At 34.4% G+C, this 20,768-nt stretch overlaps 1 pseudogene; it reads right to left on the bottom strand.

Annotated features, from left to right (window-relative positions):
* Nucleotides 1-437: 437 nt before the first annotated feature.
* LOC103604104 lies at nucleotides 438-1,849 on the bottom strand (annotated as a pseudogene).
* Nucleotides 1,850-20,768: the final 18,919 nt, after the last annotated feature.

The following is a 20,768-nucleotide window of genomic DNA, read 5'->3' as shown; positions in this document are numbered from 1 at the left end:
AAATCATGACACTTCAAACAGCATGTACAAACATACCTCAAATGTTTAAGCAGAATTTACCTTTTCCTTACATTGTCTGTTCATACTAAAAACAAGGCAAACAGCAACAAAAACGCTCAATGTTAAAACCACTTAATAAACTTACAGACTTGAATGACACTTCACATTGGCGATTTGCTTCATATTATAAAAGCAATATATTCCAAGTTTCAGACATTTGACAAATTATGTGGAATATCTTTCATCACTATATGGAAACTTGCAAACTGCATGATCTTCTGCCTGGTAGGACTGATTCACTGGCTTGAGGTCAGACCTATTTCAAGGTATGTCACGGCAGTACAGTAATGGTGGGAAGGTCAAACTTGCAGCCTGGCCTTGTACATTGAGTGTTATGTCTACAGTGCTTTGTATAATACAAGGGACATTTCATTTACTTACAAGCTGGGAAGTGACGGCAGAGCTGACTGCGGGAAGGTAGTGCTGGTGTTGTAACTGCTGGGTTCCAAAAGCTTTTCTGGTTTCTGTGCCACACTCAGTTCACTCATGTCAGCATTGGAAAAGCTACCATTTGAGGCATCAAGCTGCCTGCTCATCAGTAGTGATTACTGTGGATGGAGGAGGTAAGCCCCTTGTTTGAGACTGGGGTTAGGTTTACAGATTTTATTTCTTCAAAGCACACGCTCTCCTCTTGATCTGACAAGTATCCTGGGGGGCTGGGGACACTACCCAGCATCACTATAAACTTGGGACTTTCAGGTTTACCTGGTTGTAAAGATCTTGTTTCTGCCTAAGTTGTCCTGAAAGTACTCAAAGGGTATCTGAAGTCTACATTGCCAACTCTTGGTTTGGTGCCACCTATTACTTTTCATAATAAATGATCTCATGTCTACATAGACCATGGATTCCATGGCATAGGAATCAACTGATCTGCAGAGCTTCTGAATTATTGGGTCAATTTGTAGTCATGATAATAACTGCTTCTGTTGAGTTCCTTGATTTTTTTTTTTTTTTTTTCTGTATTATCACCTTTTGTTTTCTCTTCTTTAATGGGGAGACTTATTCTGGGAGTCTGCTTTGGCCCTGTACCACCTCTGCTAAAAATTCTTCTTAAGAAGTTCAAGTTCTTGGAGAAACCTAAAGTGTCTGTTTTTGCAGGACTGTAGCATAGTTGATTCTTTCTTTTTTTTTTTTTTACAGATTCTTCAGCTTCAGATAAAGCGTTCAACGTTAGATTCTCACCAGCTTGTTTGGAAGGTGGAAGAGCACATCTCCTTTCAGGTTTTGCTAACACTGACACACTGCTGGAGGTGCTTCCTATTCAGGAGCCACAATCCTCCTTCTCTTCTCCTTCATAATTGATTTTTAAAGAACTGATCTTACCAAATGTTTCTCCTGCAATACTCATTTTTTTCTGAGTTGATTCTGAAGAAAGTACTATAAGTCTCTTCTAAGCTGTTAAGCACTTCTGGTTCACCAAAATGTTCTACTTTATTGAGTCACTTGGCAGCATCAATACTGTTTTGTTCCTGTTGAACCTGTTTAAATGAGCACACTATCTGTATTTTGACTTGCAGATGCTTGATAAATTTCAATAGAAGGGTAAGAAGAACCATAAGTAAGTGTCACTGTAAGTTTTCTTCTGAGATAAAGGATCCCCTGCATAAAATTGAGGTCTTTATCAATGAAATCATCTGGTTTTAGCTTAGTACCAGTCAAATCTTTAGAGGCTGCTGTCTCCCTGAGGTTTCACTGTTGACGTTAGCAGGGCTGCAGCTCCATCATCACAAGTATATCTAACATTAGCAGTTTTCTGTTCCTGTGAACTTGCAGAAACTGTGGAATCTCTCTCTCTTTCTCTTTCTCTTTCTCTCTCCCCCTCTTTCCCTCTCAATCTCTGTCTCTCTCTCTCCAGGTTTAAATACTAGAAATGGCAAGGGTCAGGGTCCACACCTGTAGCTTCCTTTACCTGGAACCTGCCTTGGGCTCCCACCCAGCAGCCCCAACTCTGCCACCTCCACTGTGGCTCTTGCAGCTCTGCAGATAGAGACTTTATTAATGGATGCATGGATGTGCAGTTGAGACGTACTCCAACACATGCTTTCACAGAGATCATCACATCAATAGAGACCACTACAATGTGATGAAACAAGGCCAAGCTGGAGTCATGCAGGGATCCTGCCCCACCACTGGTATGACAGTTTGCCAAGATGTACCCTTACTCCTCGTTCTCTTTCCTACTCCCAGCCTGTAGGGCCACCTTCAGCAGGAGGAGATGAAAGAGGAGTGGAAAAGCGGAACACTGTCCTCTTCTCATTCTGTCTCTCCCAAGCTACACATTTTGCCAATAGAGGAGAGCAAAGATTTGAATCAGGTATAAAATAACAAATTTAAATTAGACCAATCAGGAAGTTATGGAATTCACTCAAAAGGACTTTAAGTAAATGTGAAAGAGAATTGTATATGGTCCATTGTAAAACAGTTATTAGAATAAATGCAAAAGTGTCATGTTTATCTCTGTTGAGATGGACAACTCAAGCTGGTTATAAAAATTTAACCTGGCAACACTGTTATGTGCCTTTCAAAAATTGTGCTTTTCTGGTTCTAATAAAGTATAGGTTTATTGCAACACATGTGCAATAATGTATAATCTAAATCAGTCCTTATGCTCAAACAAAAGTGTATCTTCTATTATCTTCTATTACCTGATAAGTAGGAGTTGATAGCGTTTCTGAAAACACTTGTTATAACTAATATTTTGAGTATTTTTATGCTAGACATGCTTTGAAATGAAATGTAATCTCATTTAGTCATAATAGCAATCTTATCTAGTAGGTATTATACAAGTCAGAAATTAAGGCATAGAGACATTAAGTAAAAATAAACTCCCTCTTGGAGGAGTAAATTTGTGGGCTTAGTATGTGAATTTACTTAAATAATCCAGTCAGGGTATAGAACTTGATCGGCTAGAGGGAGGATCAATTACATCTGCCTTAAAATAGAGAAGAAGTGAGATTAATAGAAGTGTAACTGTTGGGTAAACATGGACAGTCATCTTTCAGTACTATATGAGGTAAAAAGGCAGGGAGGAAAGTGCTGAAGTCATAATAGGCAGGGAAGGTACGTTTTATGGTAATATTGAAACTTTTAAATTTTAATTCTCATTTTTCTTGCTTCTAAAATGCTAAATTAATTGTGTCATGTAGCAAGAACTTTGGATCTTGCTAGGGTAAGATAAAAAGGTAGAGATACCAATAAAAAGTACCCTTGAAATGTACACATTAAATATGTCTACTGCGCTGGGAAACACAGATTCACTTGAAGCTGAATTTCATAGCAGGACAGGAAGGATAAGAATCCCTGAGGCCAATTCATCATAAAGAGTTGAGAGTCCAGACTGGTGATCCAGACTCAGTTTCTGAGGGGAGAGTTTATTGCAGGCCTTAGCTCACATCCAATGGAAGCTCTAATTTTCAAATTTCACCACTTCCTTCCATCCCGGTTCAGGTCACCAACTCTTGCCTGGATTATAGTAACAACCTGCTTTCTCGTCACTCTACAACCTATTCTCAAACAGAAGCAGAATGTCTCAATTAAAACATAAATCAGGTCATTATACAACTCTTCTTAAAATCATCTATTAGCTCCCAATTTCAACAAAATTTTTTAAAAAGTGCAAACAAGGGCCCATTGGGCCCTATACAATTTGATACACCACTACAACTCCATTACTTGTCTAACCTCATTTCTTACTAATTCTTTCTTACTATTTCTTTTCCAACACCATCCATACTGACCTTCTGCTGCTCATGGAACACTTCAGGCCTTAGAGGCTCTGCCATGGCCATCTACTCTACATGGAACACTTTTCTCCCACGTAGGTGCATAGTTCATATCCTCACCTCTTTTAAGTCTTTGCTCAAATATCACCTGCAGCCTGAGTATTCTATTTGTATTTGTCATGTGCCTTGCCTAATCCCCATCCTGGTACTTCCAATCAGTCTTCCCTGGTCTTTTAAATATGTTTTTCCCAGTACCATTTATTGAAGAGGCTGTCCTTTTCCCAATGTATGTTCTTAACACCTTTGTTGAATATATGGTGCTGGGAAACTAAATATCCATTTGTAGAAGAAAAAAACTAGACCCTTAGCTTTCAACATATACCAAAATTAACTGAAAATGGATTAAATACTTAAATAAAAGACCCAAAACTATAAAAGTCCTAAAAGAAATCATAGGGGAAACATTTCAGGATGTAGGACTAGGCAAAGACTTTGTAAATAAGACATCAAAAGCACAAAAAATGAAAGAAAAAATAAACAAATGGAATTACATCAAACTAAAAACCTTCTGTGCAGCAAAAGAAACAATCAACAGAGTGAAAAGACAACCTACTGAGTGGGAGAATATATTTGCAAGCTATTCACCTGACAAGAGATTAATATCCAGAATATACAAAGAGCTCAAACAACTTAATAGTAAAAACACAAATAATCCTATTAAAAATTGGGCAAAAGAAGACGAGGCAATGGCCAACCAGTACATGAAAAAACGCTCAACATCTCTAAGCATCAGGGAAATGCCAATCAAAACTACACTGAGATATCATCTCACTCCACTTGACTGGCTATTATCAAAAAGACAGAGAATAACAAATGCTGGCAAGGATGCAGAAAAAGGGGAGCCTTCCTACACTGTTGATTGGACTACAAATTGGTCCAGCCATTATGGAAACAGTATGGAGGTTTCTTAAAAAACTACAAATAGAACTACCACACAATCCAGCAATTCCACTACTAGGTATATACTCAAAGGAATGAAAATCATCTTGTGGAAAGGATACCTGCACTCTATATTTATTGCAACTCTATTTACAACAGCCAAGATATGGAACCAACCTAAATGTTCACTGATAGACAACTAGAGAAGGAAAATGTGATTCATATACACAATGGAATACTACTCAGTCATAAAAAGAATTAAATTCTGCCATTCACAGCAACGTGGATGAACTTGGAGAAAAATATATTAAGTGAAATTAGCCAGACAAGAAAAGAGAAATACCTCATGTCCTCACTCATAAGTGGGAGCTAAAAAAATCAAAAAAGAAAGAAAGAAAGAAACAATAGCAATAATACATCACCCCTTCAGAAGAAGAGAAGAGACCCGTAGGAAGGGGGAGGAAGAATAGTTGAGAAACTGGTTAATGGACACAAAACAGCTAGTTAGGAAAAATAAGTTCTATTGATATATAGTCGAGCTAGGTAGCTATAATTAACATTAATTTACTGCATGTTTTAAAACAGCTGGAAGAAAGGAGATAGAATGTCCTCAACACAAAGAAATAATTATGTTTTATAATGATGAATATGCTGAGTATCCTGATTTGATCATCACATATTGTACACAGGTGTTGATATTCAGCTTTGTACCCCACAAATATGTATAATCAATTACATTTCAATAAAACGTAAATAAACAAATAGATAATATTTTTCCATAGCACTCATCCACTTATAACATAGAAAAGAATTTGTTTGATGACATCATTTATCATGAATTTGAGACACTTAAATCTGAAAGAAGTCATTAAAATAATTAAGATGACACCATCAAAAAAATTTATTGACCAATAATTGGTTTTATTATATTGAAGAATTTATAAAATATTCCTATTAAAAACTACTCTTCAAATTATTTCTACAAAACAAAAATACCATCAGTGTTAAAAAAAGACAAAAAATAAAATTTCTTTATATTGATTATATGAACATTAAAAATAAGCTATATGAATATTAAAATAGAACAGTTATTTTTGGTAAATATCAAAATTCTTTTATCATTTCCTTAGCTGTATTTGTCTCTAGTATTTTGTTATGAAATTTTTCTGAATGATTAATTTTTCAATATAAAATTATTATTTTTATTTTTTACAGAATTGCCTGGAAAATGTTGAAAAGGAAAATGTTGAAACAAGCCATAAACTTTCACAAAAAATGGAAATTCAATATTTAAATTTTTATTATAAGTGAGATTTTTTTGTTGCTGTCATTTTGAGCCTATTGGTGCCAAAAGGAATTATTGAAATTAAAAAAAGAGAAAAAATAGTTACCAAACAATGAAATTTTTAAAATATATAGATTTAAACAATGCAGTAAATAACAAAAACTCCTCAGCAAGAACATTCAGATTTCTGTTTACTGTTTATTAGGATTAGGCCTTTATATTGCCACACATAAGTTAACTGTGCTTTTTCTCATTTTAGCCCTGGTGAGTTGGCAGATTTATACATCTTGCAGCATGAGGCCTGGACCAGGGCACAACAGGCCAGCAGCATTAATTATTTTTTGCATTACCAAGGTAGAACAGGAGTTAGATGTTCCTATCCATTCTTGTTCAAGTGTACTTTATTTTATCAATAAACTGCCTACATGCTATCCTTAAAACAAAGAAGTTAGTTACATCACATCTGCAGAGAACTGGGGAAAAAAATAGGGGTTATAGTGCTAGTCATATTAAACTGAAAGCTCTATTCATTCAGTGAGTATTTTACGTAATACTACAAAATGATGGCATAAGCTACAATATAAGTTTACAAAACCCATCCTTGCTTACTTTTATGTAAACTTGATAAAATACTTCTTTTAAAAATAAAAATGATTTTTGTAGTAGGAAACATGGGTAGCCATGCATTTCTCTATTCATCTCTCTAGATACAGCTAAAAGCCCTGGATATAAAATATAAAATTAAGATAAGAAAATTCTGAAAGGCAGAAGAAAGAAAGCAGACTGGCTAGGGACCATACAACACAAGGATATGGTAGTAAGTTCCCTGGGTGATTTCTTGCTTCCAGTATCCCAGACTGGTTACTGGAAGAGCTGATGACTCAGAAACATCAACCAAAACAGGCAAAAACAAAACAAAACAAAACAAAACGAACAACAAAAAAACACCACATACACACACACACAAAAGACAAACAAAAAACAAGGCAAGCTTTTTCTCTTTAGCAAAAAGTCAAGGAAAGGAACAGAACAACCTTTTAAACAATAACCATTCTACTCCAGCCAAACACTACAGAGAAAAAAAATAAAAGCTGTAGTACCAGCTAACTAAGGCTGGGTCAGAAGCCTAGACTTCAAGCTCCCACTAAGCTATAATGAAGTGTCCCAGTCTTTCTGCTGAACAGAAGACCATGTTGGAGTCAGTGCTTGCATTCCTGCCCAGTGTGAAGGAACAGTCTCACCCTATCTGCCATGCCAGCCAGTGGAGACCAAACACACATACTCGACTTCTACAACTACCCAGCAGTAACAAGGTAGATTTCTCCTTCCCTTTTGGAATGTTATCAAAAGGAGACTAGTAGAGAGTCAGGATTTTTACACATATCCCGTCTTCATAGTATCAGTGGTGACCTCATGGGAATCAGTAATGAGGAACCCCATACCCTCCCAGCCAGAGTGATATCCTCAGATGCCCAGTTTGGTGGATTCTGAAATCTCACCTCAGCTCAGGAATAACAAGAAGCCCTCACTGGTCCCCACCTCCCCTGTTGTTTAAACATGGTGAATGGGGAACATGAACTTCCATACCAACCTAGCAGTCAAGGTAACATCCCCATTCCTCTGTCAAAACTAATCCTATCTTATTCTATGTAGCCAGTATAACCTTGATACCAAACCACACAACGACAGTTCAAAGAAAAGAAAATTACAAACCATTATGTCCAAAAATATAAATGCAAAAATGGTTAACAAAATATTAGTAAATAATATTCAGCAGTATATAAAAGGAATTATACATAATGTGCAAGTGTAATTTATTCCAGGGATTCAAGAATGGTCCAATATTTGAAAAATCAGTTAATGTAGTCTATCATATTAACAGGCTAAAGAAGAAAAACATAATCACATCAATTGATGCAGGTAGAACAAGCATATGACTAAATTCAGCAACCATTTAAAAAACAAATAAACAAAATAAAACAACCCTTCCAGAAAGCTAGAAATAAAAGAGAGTTCTTCAACTTGATTAAAAAATAAATCTTAAAAAAAAAAACAAAATAAAAAACCCTATACCTAATTATATAAGAATAAATGGTAGAAAATTGAATGCTTTTTTCCTAAGATTGGAAACAAGGCATAGATATTCACTCTCACCACTTCTGTTCAACATAATACCAAAAGTTCTATCCAGGGCAATAAGTCAAGTAAAGGAAATAAAAGACATACAGATCAGAAAGAAAGAAATACAACTGTTGCTATTTCTAGATGACATGATTGTCAATGTAGAAAACCCCCAAAATTTATTTACATATAAAAATCCTAGAACTAATAAATGAGTTCAGCATGGTAACAGGATGAAATATCAACATACAAAAATCAATTTTATTTATTTATTTATTTTTGTCTCTTTTGTGACTGGTAAGGGGATTGCAACCCTTGGTGTGGTGTTGCCCACACCCCGCTCAGCCAGTGAGCTCACTGGCCATTCCTATATAGGATCCAAACCCGCGGCGAGAGAGTCGCTTCACTCCCAGCGCCGCACTCTCCCCAGTGCGCCACGGGCTCGGGCCCCAAAAATCAATTTTAATTCTACAGACTAGTGTTGGACATATGAACTGAAATTCAAATTACAATACTGAGGTGTAAATCTAACAACACGTCTGTGCTAATAAAACATGTAGTATACAAAACACGTATGCTAAAAACTACAAAAAACCTGTACAGTTTTGATGATAGAAATCATAGGGGATCTAAATAAATGGAGGGACATGCTATGTTCATGGATTGGATCAATACTGAGGTGTAAATCTAACAACACGTCTGTGCTAATAAAACATGTAGTATACAAAACATGTATGCTAAAAACTACAAAAAACCTGTACAGTTTTGATGATAGAAATCATAGGGGATCTAAATAAATGGAGGGACATGCTATGTTCATGGATTGGATGACTCAACAGCACACACGTCAGTTCTCCCCAAATAGATATATAAATTTAATAAAATTCCTATTAGGAATTTTTTCATAGATATGGATAAGATTCTTCTAAAAGTAAAAGCTTTTTCATAGATATGGATAAGATTCTTCTAAAAGTAAAAGCAAAGAAACTAGAATGCCTTAAAAAATACTTTGTAAAAAGAGAATAAAGTAGAAGAAATTGGTCTATCAAATTTCAAGACTCAATATATACAGTAATCAAGACTGTGTTGTACTGGTGGAGAGAAAGACATGCAGATCAATGTAACAAAATAGAGAACACAGATAAAGTCCACACAGGAACAGCCAACTGATTTTTGACAAAAGTACAAAAAAATAATTCAGTGGAGGAAGAATATACTTTCTACCAAATGGTACTAAAACCATTGGACATTCATAGGCAAAACAAACAAACAAACAGAAGCCTCTTAACCTCACACCTTATGCAAAAATATTACTCTAAATGGATCACAAAATTAAATGCAAATTATAAAATTATAATTATAAACTTTTAGAAGACAACATAGGTGAAATACATTTACAGCCTAGGCCTAAGTGAAGAATTTTTAAAGTTGACACTAAACACATGCTCCATAAAAGAAAAATTAATAAGTTGGATTTTATCAGAATTAAACACTTTTGTTCTGTGAAATTCCTAGTTAAGAGAATAAAAAGACAAACTACAGACTGAAAGAAACTATTTTCGAACTACATATATGACAAGAATTCTTATAGAATATATAAAGCACTCTCAAAACTCAACTGTAAAAAAAAAATTTAATTAGAAAATGAGAGAACACATAAAGAGATATTTCACTGATTAGAATATAATATTGGCAAATAAGTACATGAAAATATATTTATCACCATTTGTCACTGGGAAAATCCAAAGTAAGGCCTCAATGAGATATTGTCACATACCTATTAGAAGAGCTAAAATAAAGAATACTGACAATATAAAATGCTGATGAGGATTCTGAGAAACTGAACCTCTCATACTTTGCTGGTAAGAATTTAAAATGTAACAGCCATTGTTGAAAACAGTTTGAAAGTTTCTTATTAAAAATAAACATGGAACTACCATAGGACTCAACAATTGTACTTATTCCAGAGACATACAACTTATGTCCACATTAAAGTCTGCATGTGAATGTTCATAGCATCTTTATTTGTAGTAGTTAAGCTGAAAACAACTAAAATGTGTCTTAATGGGTGAATAGCTAAACAAACTGCAGTACATTCATACCATTGAATACTACTCAGCAATTAAAAAGGCATGAGCTATTGATACACACAACACTTCTATGAATCACAATGGCATTATGCTTAGGAAAAAAAATCCAGTCCCATAAAGTCAAAAACTGTAATGCTTCAATTTTTATAACATTCTTAAAATGATGAAATTATAGCAATGGAAAAACAGAGTTGTATCTTGCCAGAGTTTAGGGGAGGGGATGTATATACATATAAGGGGAAAACAGAGGGAGATTTTGTGGCTTCCATTTTTATAACATTCTTAAAATGATGAAATTATAGCAATGGAAAAACAGAGTTGTATTTTGCCAGAGTTTACGGGAGGGGATGTATATACATATAAGGGGAAAACAGAGGGAGATTTTGTGGTTAAAAAAAAAATTGTCTTTATGTTGATTGCACAGTTGGTTACACTATTGTACATGTATGATAATATGATTTTGAATTATGCACATGTATTGCATCAATATTAAATTCTTGGTTTTGATATCATACTAGGTGTCTTCAAAAATTCATGGAAAATGCATATTATGAAAAATATGGATTTCAAATTTTTTGCACTAACTAAATAAACTTACACTAACTTGTTATAACAGATCTGAACAGGATCTCCTTTCAGGCATCAAGAAGGAAAGTATATCAATTTGAAAAAAGCCTCTACTAAAACAACATGAAATCTGCTAAAATTGAAGCAAAATCAAACCTCAAGTTTATGGTGAAGCTTGGATGGAAGAATGGTAAAGTCATCAATGCTTTACAAAAAGTTTATGGGGTCAATGCCCTCAAAAAATCAGCAGTTTATAAATGGATAACTTGTCTTAGGAAGAAACAGGACCATGTTACAGATAAAGCTTGCAGGGGCAGCTTCAATTTTCAAGGAAAAAAAAAAATTATCTTGTTCTTGCCTTAATTGAAGAGGATTGATGATTAACAGCAGACAAAATAGCCAACACCACAGAGATCTCAACTGGTTCGGCTTACACAATTCTGAATGAAAAATTAGTTGAGCAAATTTTCTGCTTAATGGGTGCCAAAACGGTTGCACCCAGATCAGCTGCAGAAAAGAGCAAAACTTACAAAGGAAATTTTAAAGAAGTGGGATCAACATCTTGAAGCATTACTTCAAAGAATTGTTAAAGGGAGATGAAACACAGCTTTACCAGAATGATCCTGAAGATGAAGTACGGTCAAAGCAATAGGCACCAAGAGGTGGAAGTGGTCCAGCCAAGGCAAAAGTGGACCAGTAGAAGCAAAGGTCATGGCAACACTTTTTGGTATGCTCAAGGCATTTTGTTTGTTGACTTTCTGAAGGGCTAAAGAACAATAAATCTGCTTATTATGAGAGTATTTTGAAAAGCCAAATCTTTAGCAGAAAAACACCTGAAAGTTTCAGAAGAGTTCTTCTCCACTACAGCAATGCTCCTGCTCATTCCTCTCATCAAATAAAGACAATTTTTCCGGAGTTTCAATGAGAAATCATGAGGCATCCACTTTAGAGTACTGATTTGGCTCCTTCTGACTTCTTTTATTTTCTTAATCTTAAAAAATCTTTAAGGGGCACCCATTTTTCTTCAGTTAATGTAAAAAAGACTGCATTAACATGGTTAAATTTCCAGGACCCTCATCAATTCTTTAGGGATGAACTAAATGGCTGGTATGACTGCTTGCAAAAGTGCCTTGAACTTGATGGAGCTTACATTGAGAAACAAAGTTTATATTTTTTATTTTTCTCTTTTAATACCATTTCCCACAATTTTTTTGAAATCTCCTCACACTATAATTCTGTAAGTTGTAACCAAGGGTACACAAATCCTTTTCGTACTACCTCTGCAACCTCTTGTGAATCTAAAATTATTTCCAAAAATAGTTTTTTAAAAATTAAAATATAGAGAAAATAAATAAAACGTAAATTCATTAAGCCGAATGAGACCCTTTGACAATGGGCATAAACTGGAACTCTCCTGGGCATCTGGGTCTATATTGTTGCTCAATACTTATCTTTTGTGTTACTTCTGTGTTATTTTTCTTCCTCTATTAGATTGCAAGTTTCAGGAGGGCAATAACTTTTATCTGTTTTGTTCACTCTTGAATCACAAGAGCTTAGGTCAGTCCTTAATACATGATGTACTCAATAAAAATCTGCTGAATAAGACAGGTAAGACAATGGATCCATCTCTTTAGCATGTATAAGCAATAATTTATGGAACTAGATGAAATGATACCCATGGTCTCAGATTCTCATCATAAGAATTATAATAATTATACCAAAACACCTTTTTATCTCTTACCTCTCCATTTGATCTTGTGTTTCATTTACTCAGGTAAATGCAGGCACACAGTTACTTTAAACATTGCTATTGCTTTTGTAAGTTCTAAGTAAACAAATAGTGCCTTGTTGTTAGCCTTGAAGTATACAACCATGGCATTATAAAGAAAAAAATTTAAATAAGAAGTCCTATTGTATTTTACCTATTTTTAAGTTTGTTAAAAGGATTTGTTAGCAAGTAGTTTTTTCCAGGTGTCAGCTTAATAATGAGACATTAATTATGGGAAAGGATGTTTGAGCAGCATTATTGGAGTTATGGTTTAGTGACATTGCTTGGACAATTTGGGTTTATCAAGAGGACTGAGCAGAAACAATTGGGTAGTAAGGTCTCATAAGTGTCACAATTGAATAATTAATTTAGGACTTCAGGATCTGTCACAGTTTTTCCTTTGGGCTAGCATGGGCTTCAGGGCCAACATGCTTAAGCCAGATTTTAGAATCTAGAAACTGTGCCATTTGGCATTTCTGAGTCTGAAGACCAAGCAAATTGTGTGATCTCAGGAGATGCTAGTGTCTTGAGCATGACCATTAGTTTTTTGTGTGACTTGGTTTCTATGGTGACTTCAATCATGGATCCAAGTTATCAGCTGTGTAGATGTATTTAAGACTTTAGAAAGGGTACAGTATAGGACTGGAATGCTAAGGAAAATGAAAAGTAGAATTATAATGGATCCTTTTTAATTCATCTATTTTCCAGAGTTCTAAGCAAAAAAAACCAAATCTCAGGCTCCATCTTAATTCCATGAAATGGGTAACACAGAAAGTGTCATAGTGGTCAGGTTCTCCTTCTATTTCTCCTCCTTCATTTTCTTTTTTATTATTATTATATTTTTAGCCATTAGTCAGATATTGTTATACCAAACGATAACTCTTAGAAACTAAAGCACTGGAATTAAAGGAAAAATCTTTAAGTTTCCTATTCTGATAATTAGCAGTCTAGAATCTTAAACTAACGGGGGGGGGGGGGAAGATTGCTATGAAAATAAGGGGAAGAATCAGACAAAAAATGAATGACTGTCAGTGATTCCTGGCTTTGGGGATCTTTGTCCAGGGGGGGGGGGGGGGGGGGAAGATTGCTATGAAAATAAGGGGAAGAATCAGACAAAAAATGAATGACTGTCAGTGATTCCTGGCTTTGGGGATCTTTGTCCAGGAATCTCTAGGGCAGAACCAGTCTTATGTGGAGGTCTGCTGCTAGATCCAAGATTTTGGGGAAACCTGTCTCCTTCATGATGCTGTTTTCTCTGGAGTATCTTGAGAAATTCTCAATTATAGATCTCTGAGAAGTGAAGAATTGCAGGTCATGGTAACATGATGATTTATTTTGGGTTAGAAAATGTAAATCCAGAGATCCAATCCTTGTAATTTAATTACTATAACTGTAGTTAATAGTACCTGATGAGGGCCTTTTTAACAAAATTCAAGAGCAGTTTTATGTTAGTGTCATTTTCAGCAAAAGTAGGTCTCCAGGCTGAAGGTTTTTCAGGGGTTCCTGCAGTTTATTCTTGAGAGAAGCCACTTGCACCAGGTATAAACTTGAGCATACTGCCTTTAATCTTGAAAGTATTTGACCACTTGCTATAAACTGGATTGCGCCCCCCCAAATTTATATGTTGAACTCTACACCCCCTCCCGCAATGTGACCATATTTGTAGATAGGGCTTATAAAGAGGTAATTAAGGTTAAATTAGGTCATAAGGGTGGAGACCTGATCCAATAGGATTAGTCCTTTTAAGAGAAGACACCAGAGCATTCTCTCTCTCTCCCTCTCTCTAGCTATAAACTGGATTGCGCCCCCCCAAATTTATATGTTGAACTCTACACCCCCTCCCGCAATCTGACCATATTTGTAGATAGGGCTTATAAAGAGGTAATTAAGGTTAAATGAGGTCATAAGGGTGGAAACCTGATCCAATAGGATTAGTCCTTTTAAGAGAAGACACCAGAGCATTCTCTCTCTCTCCCTCTCTCTTTCTCTTTCTATCTTCACCCTGTGAGGACAGGATAAAGTGGCTATCTGCAAGCCAGAAGGACAACCCTCATCAGAAACCAAATCAGCCAGCACCCTGATACTGGATTTTCCAGCTTCCAGAACTATGAGAAAATAAACATCTCTTGTTTAAGCACCTAGTTTATGACACTTTGTTATGGCAGCTTGAGCAAATACATCATTTATACCTGTTAGTATTTAAAAGTACAATGTAACTCTAGTCTCACAAGGTAAGCTGTGATTATTTTATACAGTGATATCCTCTGATTTCCTTTGGTGATATTATGAAAGACATTATAGCTAAAGGTATTATCCTAGCTCATGGTAGTCACAATTCTTCAGATAACTTTTAAGCTTTATTTTAAAAATACCATGTTTTTTCACTTTAATTGATAACTAAAGACAGTAAGGATGCAGTGTTTCTTGATATTAGGCAGGTTCTCACAGAACATTTTGATTATAGTCCCTATAAAACAAGTAATTTGGTGTACACCAAGTTGGAAATACAAAGTCTGTAAGATGAAAATAAGCGATCCAGAAAATAGACAATGGCATACTCATTTTGATATGAAAAAAGTGAATGCTGAAAATCCATCTTTCAATATCCAAATGACCTTTGGCTTTTACTTTTACTGCTTTGCCAGGTTATAAGTTTGGCTGATGACACATATGCCAGAAACAACCTCAGGAATTCTAGTGAAACTGTCCTACAAATGCTGGTTTAAGATTGCATGTAATTTATCTATGCTATGGGGATAAAATGAAACTGTTCTGGGTAATGAATTATTAGGCAGCGTTATCAGAATGAAAGTGATTGGCAACCTCTCTTGAGACATAGTGCATAATTAGTTTATAAACAGGTAGTCAAAGATTGCCCTGGTAGTGAGAATATTTTATACACAATGAGGACACTGACAATTGTTAGAGGCTTTTGATTTATAGCATAAGACAAACCACAATGGTTGCTGATTGTCCCTGAGTGACTAGTATATAAAATTTAGAAACGTAAATCAGTTCATAGGCAAATATTGTACCAGTCTTTGTGCTTTAACATTAGTATGCTTTTGAACTACGAAGTATGCAATCATTAAAACTTATTTATATTAATATATCTTACTTATTCATAATGAACTATAAAAATTAAAATGCAAAACAAACCTGATTAATTTTATGATCTTTCTTTCATAAGGGGAAGGAGGCAATCATTTTGGTACCTGATGGCTGCTCCAGGAAATCTACATATATTTATGAACTTGGTGCCTGAATTTGGGAGAACATTTGACAGGGGAGACAAGACATAGAGATAAGACATATTATTTCAAAGTAAGAAATAAGGGATATCAATGAGACAATGATTTTAGCAATTTAAATTATCCTCTTCCATATGAGGACACTTAAAAATAATTGAATTCAAGAATATGCTAGAAGTGCTGAGGGTAACAGTATATTTTGGTGATAAAAACAAAGCTGTCCTATCTAGGCAGAAAATAGTTTGATAGTTTTAAAGAAGAAAAGACTCAAATTTTAGTTTTTTGTATTTATCTAGTAATACTTTTCAGGGAAGGATCTACGAACTTTTCCCCTTATGAATAAATCCATTAAGATTGAGTCAAAGTTGTTAGAATATTTAACATATTTTATTGTTTTTATTCATTTTTATTATTCATATTCACATTTATAACTAATGTGTGTAAATTTATATTATACAAATATATAATTATTTAGATATAAGATAAAATGAAACATTGACTTCAGCTTTAAAATATAATTACCATCATCAACATATCAAATAAAAATGTATATTTTATATTCATTATACTATCTTAATCAAATATGAAGTTTCTTAATAAAATGGCAAATTATATCTTCTATCTTATATGTATATTTGTATCTATAATTTCAATACTTAGTATAATCTCAAATATCTATAATAACTATTATCCTTTATTAAAATCACTGATATTTGTTCCTCCAGACCCAGGCAAAACTAGAAGGTAAGAAATTCAAAAAGTCTTCACAGTTTTTCTTCAAAAGCAGTTTTGTATTATTATTACAAATATATAAATGCATACATAATATCACCCAAAGGCATTTGCAGATTCTGATAAACTTTAGCTCTTTTGCAATTCATAAGAGTAAAGATTAAAAACTTAAACTATGTTTAGTAACTAATATTTAAGTCTTTTTTTGACTTTGAACTTATCCAGTTATTTAAGCATTATTTATTTATTAATACAATTTAATATTAGTTCAAGTTATTAAATTTGATTAAAGATATGAAAATTATAATTTACAACTACACATTAAGCCCTTATAATTTTTGACATTAAAAGAAATGAGTTTAAACACTTTAAAAAGACATCCATTACTGCTATTTCATTTACTTAAACAAAATTTCATATACTTGAAATCTTAAATATTTACAGAAACAATGATAACTCATTTGATTCATAAGAGCATTGCAGAAATTTAAAAATTTCAGATTGTGTGAAATTTAACATTAGTCTTATATAAAGTAGAATATTGAATAGACATTAATTTTATATAATAAAATCTTTAAAATGATATAGAGTAGACTTTAAATAAATATCATATTTTGAAAATTCATCTATGTACCAGGTTATTAAAATAATATTTTCATAACAGCATTCATATACTTATGTGTTCATAAACCAAATTTTAAAGAGGTCTTTAAATGTTTAAAAACTTTTACCCTTCTCTTTGAATCAGAGATGTTGGTTTAACTCTATTTAATCAACATTTTATTTATTTTTAAATAAATAATTAACTAATTATAATTGACACATTGCAATGTACATATTTATGTGGTACAATTTGATGCTTTGATACATATATATGTTGTATAATGATCAGGGAAGGGTGGTTAGTGTAACCAATATTTTAGAGCAAAAGTAAAGCAGTTTAATAGTTTTTTCTTTGTTTTTTCCTTTTTTTTTTTTAACTTTATTGTTTACTGGACTATGTATTCCTAGAGAGCACACACAATGACAGAAAAATATTTTGTTAGGTTAGTGTGCAAAATTTTTTAAGAGAAGGGGGAAAAGAGTGGGGACAGAACTAAAAACAAGTAGGTAAAGGAGAAGTAAGAGGAGCCAGTTTCAGATAAATGAGAAATTTTCATTGTAAAAGAGTAGTTACCTTCCTTCTTCAAAGAGGAGAGAAAGGTTAGATGCAGGAAATCCATTTTCGTACACACACACACACACACACACACACACACACACGACACCCCCCAAATTTGTCGTATTTAGATTAAATAAAATAACCTCTTAAAGTGATCTCTTTCTTTTAAAAGACAATCTTTTGAGAATTTCTTCCCATTTTGTCGAAGGTGCTTCTCAAGTGAACCAACTTGTTTATTGCAAAGTACAAAGTGGCCCTGGCAATTCTAAATTTCCTTAGTGAACATCCTCCAAGTATTCAAATATCTGTGCCATTAGCATCATATGCACATCATATGCACATAGGAGTAGGTCTGAAAATGCCAACACTATACTCTCATCTGTTTGTCCAAAAGGATCCCAGAAAGTGAAGGAAAAAACAAAGTGGAGAGTTCTTAACTAATGACTATAATTACAGGTGGTCAAGGTGCATTCTGACATAACAAGGCAGAGCGCAAGGCAGAGGGAGAACACGTCTGGCTGATAAACTTTTCCTCTTCCAGGCAGATCAGGCTGAGGAGCAGGGAGTCTGGTATTGATTGAGGAATGGCACCAAAACTTAGAAATGAGACAAAATCAGGAAGCTCAAATCTTTACTAGCTCAAGATTTTATTAAAATATATCAAATATGAGAATAGCTGTTTTATTGTTTTGTTTTTGAAGGACACAGAAATCCTCATCTCAATTTGTTCACAACACACCTACTACAAAAAGGCTGTCACCACCTGATTGCCATAGATATACATACACTCTAATATTAGATTGGAGCACATGATATCTTTTTCTGCATAAAGGAAAGTAAAATCAATTTTATGACTCTTTCAATGAGAAAAGACTTTTCCTTCTTAGAAATTAGTCTCCTGCTAATATTAGTATAATGTGGCTATAAACTTTTGTCTGTAGATGACTGAAACAGAGATATACACCTGCTCCCAACTGGGTGACCAGATGATCTCACACAAGACTTTGGGATTGGTATTCAGATTTCACGATAATGCTATAAATATAATGATATAAATTTGCATGGAGATATAGAGAAAGTTGATCTTCAGAAGAAAGAATGAATCAGAGCAAAGCAGGGTCATATGGGATTAATAGAAAGTACTCTCTAGCCCTTTATTGGGGCCCAGAAAGCAATACTCCAAAGTGAAGGCCTCAGAAGCAGCCTCAAAAGCAAAAGTTTTCCTCTGACCTTCTCCAGCCCTCTTGTCTCTCAGCCTCATTCTCTCAGGCAAGCCATAGAAACTAGAATCCCTCTTCTCCAAGGCAGATAAGAGATATGATCTAACCTTCCCCTCCCTGCCACCCTGTGTCTTGGAGCTAGCCATAAAGAAATTCTCTGACCTACCTTGTCTGATTGTAGGTCAGAAGACCCCCATTCCAGGAAGGATCCTGCCCAGTACCCTGGAGGAACGAATGCTACACGGAGAGGCCAAGAAGAATCTGAACAGACAGGCCTTGCTGGGTTTCCCCACTCAGTCTATCAGCAGTAGGTCATGCTTTCCTGTCCAATCACATTTCGAGGCTGTTCCTGCTTCATAGAACCTAAGCATAAATATGGACAATTTTCTCTATATCTTTGCGTCTTCATTCTGAAGGCTCCTGTGTCATGTAAAACTATGATCAAATAAAATCTGTTATGTCTTTTCTTCATATTAATCTATGTTTATCAGGTGATTTTTCAGAGACATTTCAGGTGGTTGAAGGGGATGTCTTCCCTTGGCCCCTACACTGTTGGCTTTCCTGTTTCTGCCTCTTACTCACTAAGAATACCCTTTGTTCTTGGTTTTGATTGTCTCAAGCTCCTTATATGAAATCTTTTATTGATAGAATCATCCCAAGTTGGTGCCTATAAGCTGAAACCAAAACCATGTTAACTAAATTATGCTGAACTAAAACACTAAATGCTATTATGAGACACAGAGTTGGCCAAAATTTTCCAAAACTTTTTTTTTTCCCAAGGGGATCCCTTAAATTTTGGACTTCACAGAAGTCGTTATGGTCCTTCCCTTCATCCTTCTACCCTTTACACAATAACAAATTCAAACACCTCCCTTAATTTTCCAAATATGAAATTTCTTTACTGGAACAGGTTAACTTTGGATTTTTTTCTGGGGTGTATTAGTAACCCCTTTAAAATATTACTTCAGTAGAATTTGCTGGCTTCTGATATAGGCAGACAGGTCAGGCTCAGTTCATGCACAGAAAAAAATTCATTATAATTGCAGTATTTTAAATTTAAAAAATCAATACATAAATTTCAATAGATAACATCAGCTTTGTCCACTATAGCCCTTTCAGAACATAACCCATTGTCAGAATTGCTATCATATTCTAACAATGCCTGTTTTCATCTAAGATATTAAATTTTTGTGTTTATAAACAATATTTTATCTGCCTGAATACATTTTTCCCCCTTGCCTGATTTTTTTCCGAGCTAAGAAAGTATGCCAGATCAAAGGGAAGGAACTGTAACTGCTTTTCTTAGGAGGAGGAAAAAAGCCCAGGCTATGTTTATTTCATCACTAAAAGGTATCTTAAGTCACAGGAGAATATTCCGTGACTTCTTTGTGACTGAAAGCTTTCTTTATGATTTTCAATGAAAAATTTCAAAACAATGGATATCTTTCATAAGCACAATGTGACTAAGAGTTAATTTTATAGCAGTCTTCTGCATACATTAACTAGTTCAAGTTCCCTCAAGAAATTCCCGTAAGTGTGAGCTATAGCATATTCATTCAGATCATTTATCTTAATCTTCTACTAAAGAAAAATAATGTTACATGTGAGAGTATTTTAAAGTGACTGATGAGGATATTGAAAGAACAATAAATTGCTAGTCATAATGAAAATATATTGATGTGCTAAAAAGAAAAATAATGTTACATGTGAGAGTATTTTAAAGTGACTGATGAGGATATTGAAAGAACAGTAAATTGCTAGTCATAATGAAAATATATTGATGTGCTAAGTGAAAATCCATCTCTAGTAGCCCTACTTTATTTAGAAAAGGAACAGAGTATGTGACTCCAG

Source organism: Galeopterus variegatus, unplaced genomic scaffold (genome assembly GCF_000696425.1).
Source record: "Galeopterus variegatus unplaced genomic scaffold, G_variegatus-3.0.2 Scaffold4969, whole genome shotgun sequence".
In the NCBI taxonomy this organism is placed as follows: Eukaryota; Metazoa; Chordata; class Mammalia; order Dermoptera; family Cynocephalidae; genus Galeopterus; species Galeopterus variegatus.
The sequence above is the reverse complement of the archived record's forward strand: the minus strand, read 5'-3'. Positions and strand labels throughout refer to the sequence as shown.